General features: G+C 41.8%; 2 protein-coding genes across 15 annotated transcripts in view; both read right to left on the bottom strand.

Moving 5' to 3' along the window:
• The window catches only part of ZFP2 (ZFP2 zinc finger protein), a 71,224-nt gene that overhangs the window by 4,146 nt on the left and 54,547 nt on the right, over positions 1 to 12,531 (bottom strand). For all 7 annotated transcript variants that reach the window (XM_077937497.1, XM_077937492.1, XM_077937493.1 and 4 more), the window contains one exon: positions 10,938 to 11,080. The gene's annotated coding sequence lies outside the window, so the exon portion shown is untranslated. The remainder of the gene's footprint in view (positions 1 to 10,937; positions 11,081 to 12,531) is intronic.
• Positions 1 to 12,531, bottom strand: part of LOC144329390 (ZFP2 zinc finger protein) — a 39,905-nt gene that overhangs the window by 6,600 nt on the left and 20,774 nt on the right. For all 8 annotated transcript variants that reach the window (XM_077937506.1, XM_077937508.1, XM_077937504.1 and 5 more), the window contains one exon: positions 10,938 to 11,080. The gene's annotated coding sequence lies outside the window, so the exon portion shown is untranslated. The remainder of the gene's footprint in view (positions 1 to 10,937; positions 11,081 to 12,531) is intronic.

Raw genomic sequence — 12,531 nt, 5'->3', positions numbered from 1 at the left:
TGGCCATGGGGTAGAAAAGAAAAGCCCATTTTCAGAGAAGGAATTCAGGCAGGCTGCAGAAATTTACATGAGTAAAAAGGACCCAAGTACTAATAAGCCAAGACAATGGGGAAAAGACCTCAAAGGCATTTCAGAGAACTTCACAGCAGCCCCTCCCACCAGAGGCCTAGGATGACTGAATGGTTTCCTGGCCCAGGGCCCAGCACAGCCTTGGGACACTGCTCCCTGCATCCCAGCCACTCCAGATCCACCCATGGCTGAAAGGGGCCAGGTTACAGCTCAGGCTGCTGCTTCAGAGGGTACAAGCCGTAAGCCTTGGCAGCTCTGATATGGTATTAAAGCCTGTGGGTATACACAGTTCAACCGTTAATAAGGCTTGGGAACCTCTATCTAGATTTCAGAGGATGTATAGAAAAGCCTAGGTGTCCAGGTAGAAGCCTGCTGCAGGGGCAGAGGCCACACAGAGAACCGATCCTAGGGCAATGCAGAGGAGAAATGTGGCATTGGAGCCCCCATGTAGAATCCCCACTGGGGCACTGCCTAGTAGACCTGTGAGAAGAGGACTACACACTTAAAAGTGTGTAGCACCTCCCCCTGCCACTCTCTTGCTCCTGATTTTATCATTTGATGTGCCTGCTCCCCTTTGCCCTCCACTATGATTGTAATAAGCCTCCTGAGGCTTCCCTAGAAGCAGATACTGGCACTAATGCTTCCTATACAGCCTGTAGAACCATAAGCCAATTAAACTTTTCATATAAATTACCCAGTCTCAGCTGGGCATGGTGGCTCATGGCTGTAATCCCAGCACTTTGGGAGGCTGAGGTGGGTAGATCACCTGAGGTCAGGAGTTCAAGACCAACCTGGCCAACATAGCGAAACTCCATCTCTACTAAAAAAAAATACAAAAAAAAAAAAAAAAATTAGCCGGGTGTGATGGTGTGCACCTGTAATCCCAGCTACTGAGAAGGCTGAGGCAGGAGAATCACTTGAACCCAGGAGGTAGAGGTTGCAGCGAGCCAAAATTGCGCCATCGCTCTCTAGCCTGGGTGACAAAAGTGAAACTACATCTCAAATAAATAAATAAATAAATAAACAAACAAATGAATAAATTACCTAGTCTCAGGTGTCTCTTTATAGCAATGTGAGGACAGACTAATACAGTATGTAAACTACCCTTTGGGAATATACTCCTCTGGAACATAAAGTACCAGAACATACATGAAACTTAAAGGGAGGATGACACAATCTAGAGGTTTCTTCCCCTTAAACTTTAAGCAGGCTGTAACTTATTCACAGGGGTAAGACAGTCCTAAAGGATCCTACTACTTCCTAAATATCCATTCCTTAAAGATGAGAACTGGTGGTAGGGACAGGCAAGGGCATCTGCTGAACTGTTTGAGAGGATGCTGGAAAAGGACCTTGCAGCTACTCAGACTTCCATTTTCTTAGATCCTATTTCTTATCCCAGACAAAATAAGGGGTAGGGGGCTGGAACTGCAACCTGAGAATCAGCTTTTTGACTGCTGATCAAAGTCAACAGAGAGAGCTCAACACTGAACAAACCAACCAAAGGCCTATGGGCACAAGCTTTCCTGTGAAGCAAGAAATATGCATTAACCAGGCCTATTTCTTCCAACCTGATCTGCTTACGTGAAAAGAGAGAAAAAGTGGAAAGTCCAGCAGGCCCCACCTCCAAAACCACCAAGTGACCCCAAACAGAGGACCTGTCAGACTCAGTATGAAAATACCAGCAGGTGGCCGGGCGTGGTGGCTCACGCCTGGAATCCCAGCACTTTGGGAGGCCAAGGCAGGCGGATCACGAGGTCAGGAGATTGAGACCATCCTGGCTAACACAGTGAAACCCCGTCTCTACTAAAAATACAAAAAATTAGCCAGGCATAGTGGCACACACCTATAGTCCCAGCTACTAGGAGGCTGAGGCAGGAGAATGGTGTGAACCTGGGAGGCGGAGCTTGCAGTGAGTCGAGATGGTGCCACTGCACTCTAGCCTGGGTGACAGAGCAAGATCCTGTCTCAAAATATAAAAATAAAAATAAAAGCTAAAAAAATAGAAACTACCTACTGGGAGAAAATATTTGCAACATATGACCCACAAAAAACTAGAATGGAGACTTGGAAAATAACGCTTATGAAACACCAAGCCCACTAGAAAAATGGGCAAAAGACTTGAATAAGCACTTAAGAAAAGGAAACCTGAATGGTCTGCAAACGTAAGCAAAGATGCCCAATCTCAACAGTAACCAAGGGAAAGCCGATTAAAGCTGCAACAAGATACCATTACCACATTCGCCCAAGTAATAAAACGTAAAAATTCAAACTGACAGCTTCAGATTTTGGAAAGATGCAGTAATGGGAACTTCCACATACTCCTGGTGGAAATACAATCTGATTCAAGCATTTGAAAAATAGTTTAGTGGCCGGGCGCGGTGGCTCAAGCCTGTAATCCCAGCACTTTGGGAGGCCGAGACGGGCGGATCACGAGGTCAGGAGATCGAGAGACGATCCCGGCTAACACGGTGAAACCCCGTCTCTACTAAAAAATACAAAAAAATAGCCGGGCGAGGTGGCGGGCGCCTGTAGTCCCAGCTACTCGGGAGGCTGAGGCAGGAGAATGGCGTAAACCCGGGAGGCGGAGCTTGCAGTGAGCTGAGATCTGGCCACTGCACTCCAGCCTGGGTGACAGAGCAAGACTCCGTCTCAAAAAAAAAAAAAAAAAAAAAAAGAAAAAAAGAAAAATAGTTTAGTACAACCTAGAGCAAGCACATTGGCTGATTTAGCAAGTCTACTACTAGGTACATATACTTAGGTAACTCTACCTTGCAACAGTATGAGAATTCATGATTCTTCACGTAGCATTGTGTACAACAGCAAAAATTGGAAACAACACAAATGCCTATCATCAAAAAATAGACAACAAGATTGTCAAGTGTTTATACAATGGAATAACTGACAACAGCGAATATTAATAAACTAAAGCTACACATATCAATATGAATGAATAAGCAAAGGCACATAATATATATATGTGTGTGTGTGTGTGTATATATATATATATATATAAAAGATTCAATTTAAAGTTTTAAAAAAGACCAAAACCAAATATATTGTTTGCAGATTCAATGATAAATGGCAATACTATAAGGAGAGGGAAAGGAAGTATCACAAAGTTAGAATAATGGTTATATTTTGGATAGAGAGAGGTAAAAGGATGTGAATGAGGAGATGCACACCAAGCATTTCCATGGCACTAGCAATGTTCTGTTTCTTCACCTGGGCTCTGGTAACTAGATATCTGCTTTATTATTATTACTATGTATTATTGTTGTTGTTGTTGTTATTATTTTGAGATGGAGTTTCGCTCTTGTCACCCAGGCTGGAGTGCAATGGCTCTATCTTGGCTCACTGCAACCTCCGCCTCCTGGGTTCAGGTGATTCTCCTGCCTCAGCCTCCCAAGTAGCTGGGACTACAGGGACTACAGGCATGCACCACCATGCCTAATTGTGTCTTTTTAGTAGAGATGGGGTTTCACCATGTTGGCCAGGCTAATCTTGAACTCCTGACCTCAGGTGATCCACCCACCTTGGCCTCCCAAAGTGCTGGGATTACAGGTGCGAGCCCCTGTGCCTGGCCTGCTTTCTTTTTTCTTCATTTGTCTTTATCATTATTAACTAAAAAGAGAAGCAGAGAAACAGAAGGGTACAGTGGTTACAATAACACTAAGATGAAACTTTGGACTTTTGAGTTAATGAACTCAAAATGAACTCTGGAGCTCCACCACTATTAGCTGTGTGACTTTGGGCAGGTTTTTTTTTTTTTCAGACAGAGTCTTGCTCTGTTGCCCAGACTGGAGTGCAGTTGCATGATCTTGGCTCACCGCAAGCTCTGCTTCCCGGGTTCATGCCCTTCTCCTGCCTCAGCCTCCCGAGTAGCTGGGACTATAGGCACCCGCCACCATGCCAGCTAATTTTTTGTATTTTTAGTAGAGACGGGGTTTCACCGTGTTAGCCAAGATGGTCTCGAGCTCCTGACCTCGTGACCCGCCCACCTTGGCCTCCCAAAGTGCTGGGATTACAGGCGCGAGCCACCGCACCTTAGGCAGGTTTCTTAACCTCTCTGTGCTCTATTGTCCAAATCTGTTAAATGGTACCTATCTTATAGTGCTGATGTAAGAACAAAAGTTAGTTAATATTTATAAAGGGCTTAGAAGAGTATGTAGGTTTTTGTTGAACAGTACAGATTTTACACATTCTTCTGTGTATTTCAAAAATCAAATTAGAAAAAGAGCAAAGTATTTGCTATTCTGGAAAATATTAATCACTTTAAGTTCAAACATATTTTTGTACTACAGAAAACTTAATAGTAGGATTCAGTATACCTTCATGGAATTTAGACTTAAAAGTTCTGAGGAGTTGATGCTTATGAAAAAAAAAAAAAAAGATTAGCTACAAATTTTTAAAAAACTGGCAGAAGAGATTTTCTCAGGAACACAGGATGCTGAAAGACAATGGGGCCGTGCCTGCAAGAACCGAGGGCAGACTGACGTGACTCAAGACTCCACATGGTCAGCACTCCATACATGTGCAGAGAAATGCAAAACACAGTCTTAAATATGAAAGATTCAGTAACAACGGTACTCCTAAACCATTTTTGCTGTTATTTAGATATTCAATTTGAACAAAAAATAAACATGAGTGAGGAAGTTAGTTTGAGTATATAAAAACTGGCAGTGAAATGCTGAATCCACGTCAAGGATGAACCTTGAAGACATTATGCTAAGTGAAATAAGCCAGTCACAAAAAGACAAATATTGCATGATTCCACTTATCTGAGGTATCCAGAGTAGTCAAATTCATAGAGGCAGAAAGCAGAGGTTACCAGGGGCTGGAGGAAGTGGGGAATGGGATGCTACTGCTTAAAGGGTATACAGTTTTCATTAGGAAAGATGAAAAAGTTCTGGAGATGGATAGTGGTGCTGGTTCCACAACAATGTGAATGTATTTAAATGCCTCCAAAAAATTATACACTAAAAATGGCTAAAATGGCAAATCTTATGTTACGTATGTGGTACACACACACACAAACACAAAACATTACAATTTTAAAAAAAGACACCTAAAGAATTACATTTCAACTATTTGGGAAATCCTTATGTCTGAAAATTAAGCAGTGAATTTGTAAATTCTGACAGGTCAAAGAAGAAATCACAATGGAATGAGATAATATTTTATGTGTTATAGCCAAAGCAATGCTTAGAGGAAATTATATAGCTTTAAATGTTTTTACAGTAGATAAGAATGGCCCGTAATCTGTGACCTTTGTTTCCACCTTAAGAAGTTAGACAAAGAAGATCAAATTAAAACCAAAGTGGCGGATCCTCTTCCTGATAAGGTGGAGTAGACCTGTTCCACCATGTCTCTTTCACTGATAAACCTGAACAGAAAGCATGAAGCAATTATCTGAGGGCCCTGAAAAGTAAACAGTAGCAGGTGAACTGGGGAGGAAGACCAAAATCTAAAGTACCACTGAACCAGTGGTGAGCTTACCTTTTTTTCCTCAGCTGTCTTCTGTATTAAACTTATACAGCAATCTGAAAACAGGCACTGAGGCAGGAGAAGGCAGAGGAGGTTCTCCAGGAAAAGCTCTAAGGCCGGTTCATGGAGCAAGAAAAGGACTTCTAATGTTTAGAGACAGCAGGGGGAATTGCCTATTTTCTTCCCTTTCTTTGTTCTGTTGCACCCCAGCACCTAAGCAATCCTCTGGTGGCTGCTGCAACAGCAGTGCCACTGCAAGCTGACAGGAGCCCAAAACCATGAGGAGAGGGTCCTTCTTCCCCAAGCAAGGGAGCTGTGGTCCCAAGAAGGGTAGTGAGAAGCCCCGCTTCATCTTCTCTTTGTCTTCCTGCTGCTTGGCTCTGCATAAGGACAGTCACTGGAAGTCACAGCAAAGTGGGGCAACTACAGGCCCCTGCACTGTAGCCAGAAGAGTAAAAAGGAGAGCCACAGGGAACCTGAAACTACTGCGACATAGACAGGGAAGAATTTGGGAAAATCACCCTGGAAGTTATTTAAGAACTCCTGGGCTCACCTGTGAGATACGTATGCCTGAATCTGACCCCCTAAGAAGCATACATGGACTCTGAGAATAAGAGGGTCTGCTGCTTAAATTCCATATTGGCCACAGAGTGACACACATGTGAGCAAGATTCAAGCAACAATGTGAAGTCTCTGACAACTAAACTGACATAGAAACCACAACCCACAGAAAGCTGTTTGGACTTGGTAGTCTGAGCTCAACCAGGTTGACTGCCTGCTAAAACAGAAATATCAACATTTTCTTTTGGATTTCAAGAAGTCATAGAGTTTTATAACATTACATCCTAAATGCTCATGATGCCTTTTGAAGTCACTGAGAATATAAAGACCCAGGAACATTTCAACTTACATGGGAAAAGATAACCAACAGACATCAAGTGAGATGATACCATGATCTTACAAGGACTTTAAAGCAGCTGCCTTACTTGTTCCAACAAGTAGAGTGAACACACTCTAAAGAAATGGAAATAAAATCTCAGCAAAGAAAATGAGCATATAAAAAAGAACTAAGTGGAAATTCTGGAAGTGAAAAATATACAGGTTTTTTGTTTTGTTTTGTTTTGTTTTGTTTTTGAGACGAAGTCTCACTCTGTTGCCCAAGCTGCTGGAGTGCATTGGTGCAATCTCAGCTCACAGCAACCTCCACCTCCCGGGTTCAAGCGATTCTCCTACCTCAGCCTCCCGAGTAGCTGGGACTACAGGTGTGCACCACCATGCCCAGCTAATTTTTGTATTTTTAGTAAAGACGGGGTTTCACTATGTTGGTCAGGCTGGTCTTGATATCCCAACCTCATGACCCACCAGCCTCAGCCTCCCAAAGTGCTGGGATTCCAGGCGTGAGCCACTGCGCCCAACCCTACAGTATTTTTAATATATGAAGATTTATTTATTGATATGGAAAATAGAAATCTTGCTAAATAGGTTCAACAGCAGAAGGGTGAAAACAGGAAATAATTAACTTGAAGACAGATTAAAAGAAATTATTCAATCTGAACAACACAGAAAAGATCGAGAAAAAATACAGATGAAGAGCACCTCAGGGATGTATGGGGCAACAACAAAAGATCTAATATTTGTCTCACTGGAGTCCCACAGAAGGAGAAAATGTTTGGTGCTGAAAAAGTATTTGAAGAAATCATGGCTAAAAACTTATATTTGACACAAGACTTCAACCTATAGGTACAGGGTCAACCCAAAGAAATCCATGCCCAGATGCATCAAAATCAATTTTTTTTTTTTTTTTTTTGAGATAGAGTCCACTCTGTCGCCCAGGCTGAAGTGCAGTGGTACAACCTTGGCTCACTGCAACCTTCACCTCCTGGGTTCAAGTGATTCCCGTGCTTCAGCCTCTCAAGTAGCTGGGACTACAGGCATACACTACCACACCCAAGTAGTTTTGTATTTTTCGCAGAGAAAGGGTTTCGCTGTGTTCTGCCCAGGCCGGTCTCAAACTCCTGGCCTCAATTGATCCGCCTGCCTTCACCTTCCAAAGTGCTGAGATTACAGGCGTTCGTGAACCACCATGCCCAGCCATAAATAAATTCTAAAAATGGAAGTACAAAACAATCTTGAAAGCAACCAAGGAAAATTGATACACTACTTGGTGGTGGGGCAAAAATATGAATAACTGAATTTCTCATCAGAAACCATGGATGCCAGAAGGAAGTGGACTAATTATTTCAAAGTGCTGAAAGAAAATAACCACAAACCTAGAGTTCTATATTAGCAAAAATCTTTCAGGAATGAAGATGAAATAGAGACATTCTCATATGGAAGAAAACTAAGAGACTTTGTCACCAGGAGACCCACCCTGTTAAGTCATTGTAATATCAGAGCCAGAACTCTTAATGTTTTTAAACAATGCTGGTTGCTTAGACATCAAGAGTATAACTAGGACGAAGAAGGATTTATCCAGGAAATAAAGAATGGTTCACTGTTAAGAATCTATTACTATCATATTAATAGGTCATAGGTCATATGATCAACCTGATAGATGCTTCAGAAGTATTCAATTGGTATCCTTCATCCATTCCTGATTCAAAAACAAAAATATTAGCATTGCACCAAGAATAAAAATAAAACCCTAGAAGAATTCTCTCTAGTAACAGAACCAAGGAAAAGGTGCTTACTATTACTACTACTATTTAATGTTATTTCAAAAGTGTGACCAATATGGCAACTGAGATGGGGGAAAAATTTTTTCCCAAATTATATAACTGTCTACCTACAAAATGAAAATTGTTAGGGTGGCTTTACTCAGAACTGATGAAGTGCTGTGGGCTTGGTTAGGGTGGCTTTACTCAGAACTGATGGAGTATTGTGGGCTTGGAACCTGAGCATTATAGGTCAGAAACTAGCTCTTCCAGGATTAAACAATGTTTCAGATCCTTGACATTTTACTATCTCATTGATACAGCACATAGCATTATGATTGGATGTAATAAAGATCCAGTGATTATTAGCTGTTATCATTACCATTATTAATATTTTACATTAAGCAACATACAGTTCTCTCTGCCTTTCCTTTTTGCCTAAACAAGACTTTTGAGTAATAATACTGAAAATACTCAATACTCCCTTAATGGCTTGGAATGTTTTTTCTGCCTTCCCTCATTAACTTATAGGATTTATATAACTTTGATACTCATCAAGACACGAACAAGCGTCTCCAGACCGAGGTGTCTGGTCTGTCACAGACCCCTTAGTACATATGGCTGGCACAAGCCAGAGCAGAGGCTGGGAGCTTGCACAGTATTGGTGTGTGGGATGGGACTGGGCAGCAAGCAGGTCCCATGCTTCCTGAAAAGGGCAAGTTGATTTATTTCTTTTCTCCTTTTATATTTCTTCCATCCTCTGGGTAAACAGTTAAGCTACTCCTAACACCCAATTAGACTATTTCTATACCCATCTGTCTGGATTTTCTATTTAAACTCTTGCTACCCTACAATGCATTCTCTCCATATAGCAGTCAAACTGATTTTTTGAACATGATAAATCATTCATTCAATAAATACTTATCAAGCCCCAGGTACTGTTCTAGGTGCTCAGGATATAGCAATAAACAGAAAAAATGTCTGCCCTTATGAAACATATTTTAGCAAGAGAAAGGAAGATAGTAAGAAAATCCTTAGTATTTTAAGTGGTATACCTTATAGAAAAACAATAAAAGCATTTAAATGGATATAGGGAACATGATGGGTGAGAGGAAAGGTCTGCAATTTTAAACTGGGTCATAAGGAAAGGCCTCACTGAAAAGGTGACATTTAAACCAAGACTTTGGGGGACTAAGAGAGGAAGTCATAGGACTATCTAAGGGAGAGCTTCCCAGACAGGGTAACAGCCAGTGCTGAGGCCCTGGGGCAGCAGTGGGCCTATCTTATTTAAGGAAGAATGACCTTTTTGAATACTTCTACACTCATTATAGTATTTTAGATCAGTTTTCCTAGTAATGGAAGCAAAGATATGTGTATATGTTAAACATCAGTGAGGCTCATGTGAGCATGCAGGTAGAGACTCTAACTATATAAATTCTCTGTGTGTGTTTCTATACGTGTATACACATATGTTTACATGGACACACACACATATACACAGAGGTAGTTACCCAGTACATCTCTGAAATGTTGCCCAGGCTGGAGTGCAGTGGTGTGATCTCGGCTTACTGCAACCTCCGCCTCCTGGGTTCAAGTGATTATTGTGCCTCAGCCTCCCAAGTAGCCGGAATTATAGATGTGTGCTACCATGCCTGGCAAATTTTTGTATTTTTAGTAGAGACGGGGTTTCACCATGTTAGCCAAACCGGTCTCGAACTCTTGACCTCAAGAGATCTGCCTGCCTCAGCCTCCCAAAGTGCTGGGATTACAGGTGTGAGCCACCACATCCGGCTGAAATTTTTTTTTTTTTTTTTTTGAGATGGAGTCTCACTCTGTCACCAGGCTAGAGTGCAATGGTGCGATCTGGGCTCACTGCAACCTCCACCTCCTAGGTTCAAGCAATTCTCTGCCTCAGCCTCCCAAGTAGCTGGGACTACAGGTGCACACCACCACCCCCGGCTAATTTTTTGTATTTCAGTAGAGGTGGGGTTTCACCATGTTGGTCAGGATGGTCTTGATCTTCTGTCCTCATGATCCACCCATCTGGGCCTCCCAAAGTGATGAAATTACAGGCGTGAGCCACCACACCTGCCCACATTTTTCAAAATCATGTGTGAAACACAGACAGCAGGCTCCCATGTTTAGGGATGGTTAGGGTGGCTTCCTGGAGAGCTAAAAAGATTCTAGAATCCCCAACTGTATTTTTACACATAATCTTTGATAGTAGGTTTCTAATACTTTATACATGTTGTTAATTTTTGTTTCATTCATAACCGAACATCATTACATGATTTAAATCTAACTACCACTAATGAGAGGCTAAAAGTCACTGCTTTCCACATTACTAATAATTTCTATCTTTTCTCAACATTAGCTAGTTTACAATGATAATACTGGCACCAGGGACAGCACTTCTGGATTTGCAATTTCTATTCACCTTTTGTAAAACAGGAGCAAAAATCTAACAGAGCTTTCAACTGGACAAAACTTTAGTACAAAAAGAAGAAATTATGCTGAAAAGAAAATTAGGCCAGGATACAGAAGTTTCTAGTTTTACTAAATATAGTAGGAAATAAGAATTCACAGCAGGGCAAGGGAAGAAAGCAAGAATTACCATTAAACTCAAAGTAAAAAACCAGCAAAACAAAAGATATGTGTTCAAATTCTGCCATGCCTAGTTCACCTTTCAGAGCCAGTGTCTTCCACCATGAGAGGAGTAACAGTGCTTACCCACAGACGTTTTGTGTCAAGCGAGTGAGACGCTGGTTGCGGAAGAGCCGGGCACAGCACTCACTCAATACTTTCTCCTCTTGACTTGGACAGGATGAGAGGACTAAATGGCAGATTAATCTGGCGGCAATATCCAAGAAAATCTGGAAAGAACAAGATCCGGAGTTTGCAAATCATTGCGTTCTACAGGCTCCTTTCCATTCAACTTTTGCCTCTCTTTAGTTTCTCCCACTGCAGTGGACACCTGTCTGCTCTTTTAGATATACTCAAGTCTTTTTCTTGTTAAACCACAGGCTTTTTCTGAGTTCTTATTCTTTCTTTCTTTTCCTTCGAAGCTGACCTTGTTGAAACGACAGTCTGTACTTAAAAGTCTTCACTTGCTTGCTTCTCCTTCACTTCTCTGCTCACAGCATATTTCTCTCAGCACTAAATGGGCTCTTCCCTGGGTCCCAGGCCACCCCCTCATCACCAAGTCCAACAGGCATTTTCATTCCCTACTTGGCACTGTCATACTCTACCTTGGCTCTCCTCTTTCCCTTTGACCCTGTTCTCTCCTCCTCCTTGGACCCCTCACCTTTGCCAGAGTACCCTTGGGCCCCCTCAATATGTTACTGTACTGAGGGCTCTATCTTTGCTGTTTTGCCCTGCCCACTCATTCGCTCATCCCAATAATTATCCAATCTGTATTGATATGAATTTCACAAATTCAAATTTATATTTTCACGAGATTTATGAAAATTCTACTTGATGTCATTCAATATTCACTCAACCAATATTTAACTACTTAAATATTGGTTTAAGTAGTTAAACCAATGTAGGCAATGTCGTAGGCAGGGAATATAAAGAAAAACATGTTCAATAACAATTTGGTGAACCTACACACTAGTGGGTATTGCTCTGTTGCCCAGGCTGGAGTGCAGTGGCACAATCTCGGCTTAATGCAACCTCTGCCTCCTGGGTTCAAGTGATTCTCCGTGCCTCAGCCTCCTAAGTAGCTGGGATTACAGGTGCACGCCACCATGCCCAGCTAAAAAGGCAGACATTCAAAATGATGAGTAAAATACAGTGTGACATGCAATAAAAAAAAAAAAAATGGGCCAGGTGCAGTGTGGCTCACGCTGTTGTGGGAAGTCAGGGATCCCAAACAGAGGGACCTGCAGAAGCCATGATAGAAGAACATAAATTGTGAAGATTTCATGGACATTTATTAGTTCCCCAAATTAATACTTTTATAATTCCTTACGCCTGTCTTTACTGCAGTCTCTAAACATAAATTGTAAAGATTTCATGGACATTTATCACTTCCCCAATCAATACTCTTATCATTTCCTATGCCTGTCTTTATTTTAATCTCTTAATCCCGTCATCTTTGTAAGCTGAGGATGTATGTCACCTCAGGACCCTGTGATGATTGTGTTAATTGCACAAATTGTTTGTGAAGCATGTGTGTTTGAACAATATGATATCTGGGCACCTTGAAAAAAGAACAGGATAACAGCCAGGTTCAGGGAACAAGGGAGATAACCATTAGGTCTGACTGCCTGGGAGCCGGGCAGGACAGAGTCATGTTTCTCTTATTGCCCAAAACAGGTAA

Source organism: Macaca mulatta, chromosome 6 (assembly GCF_049350105.2).
Source record: "Macaca mulatta isolate MMU2019108-1 chromosome 6, T2T-MMU8v2.0, whole genome shotgun sequence".
Classification (NCBI taxonomy): domain Eukaryota; kingdom Metazoa; phylum Chordata; class Mammalia; order Primates; family Cercopithecidae; genus Macaca; species Macaca mulatta.
This window is presented reverse-complemented; position numbering and strand designations above follow the sequence as displayed.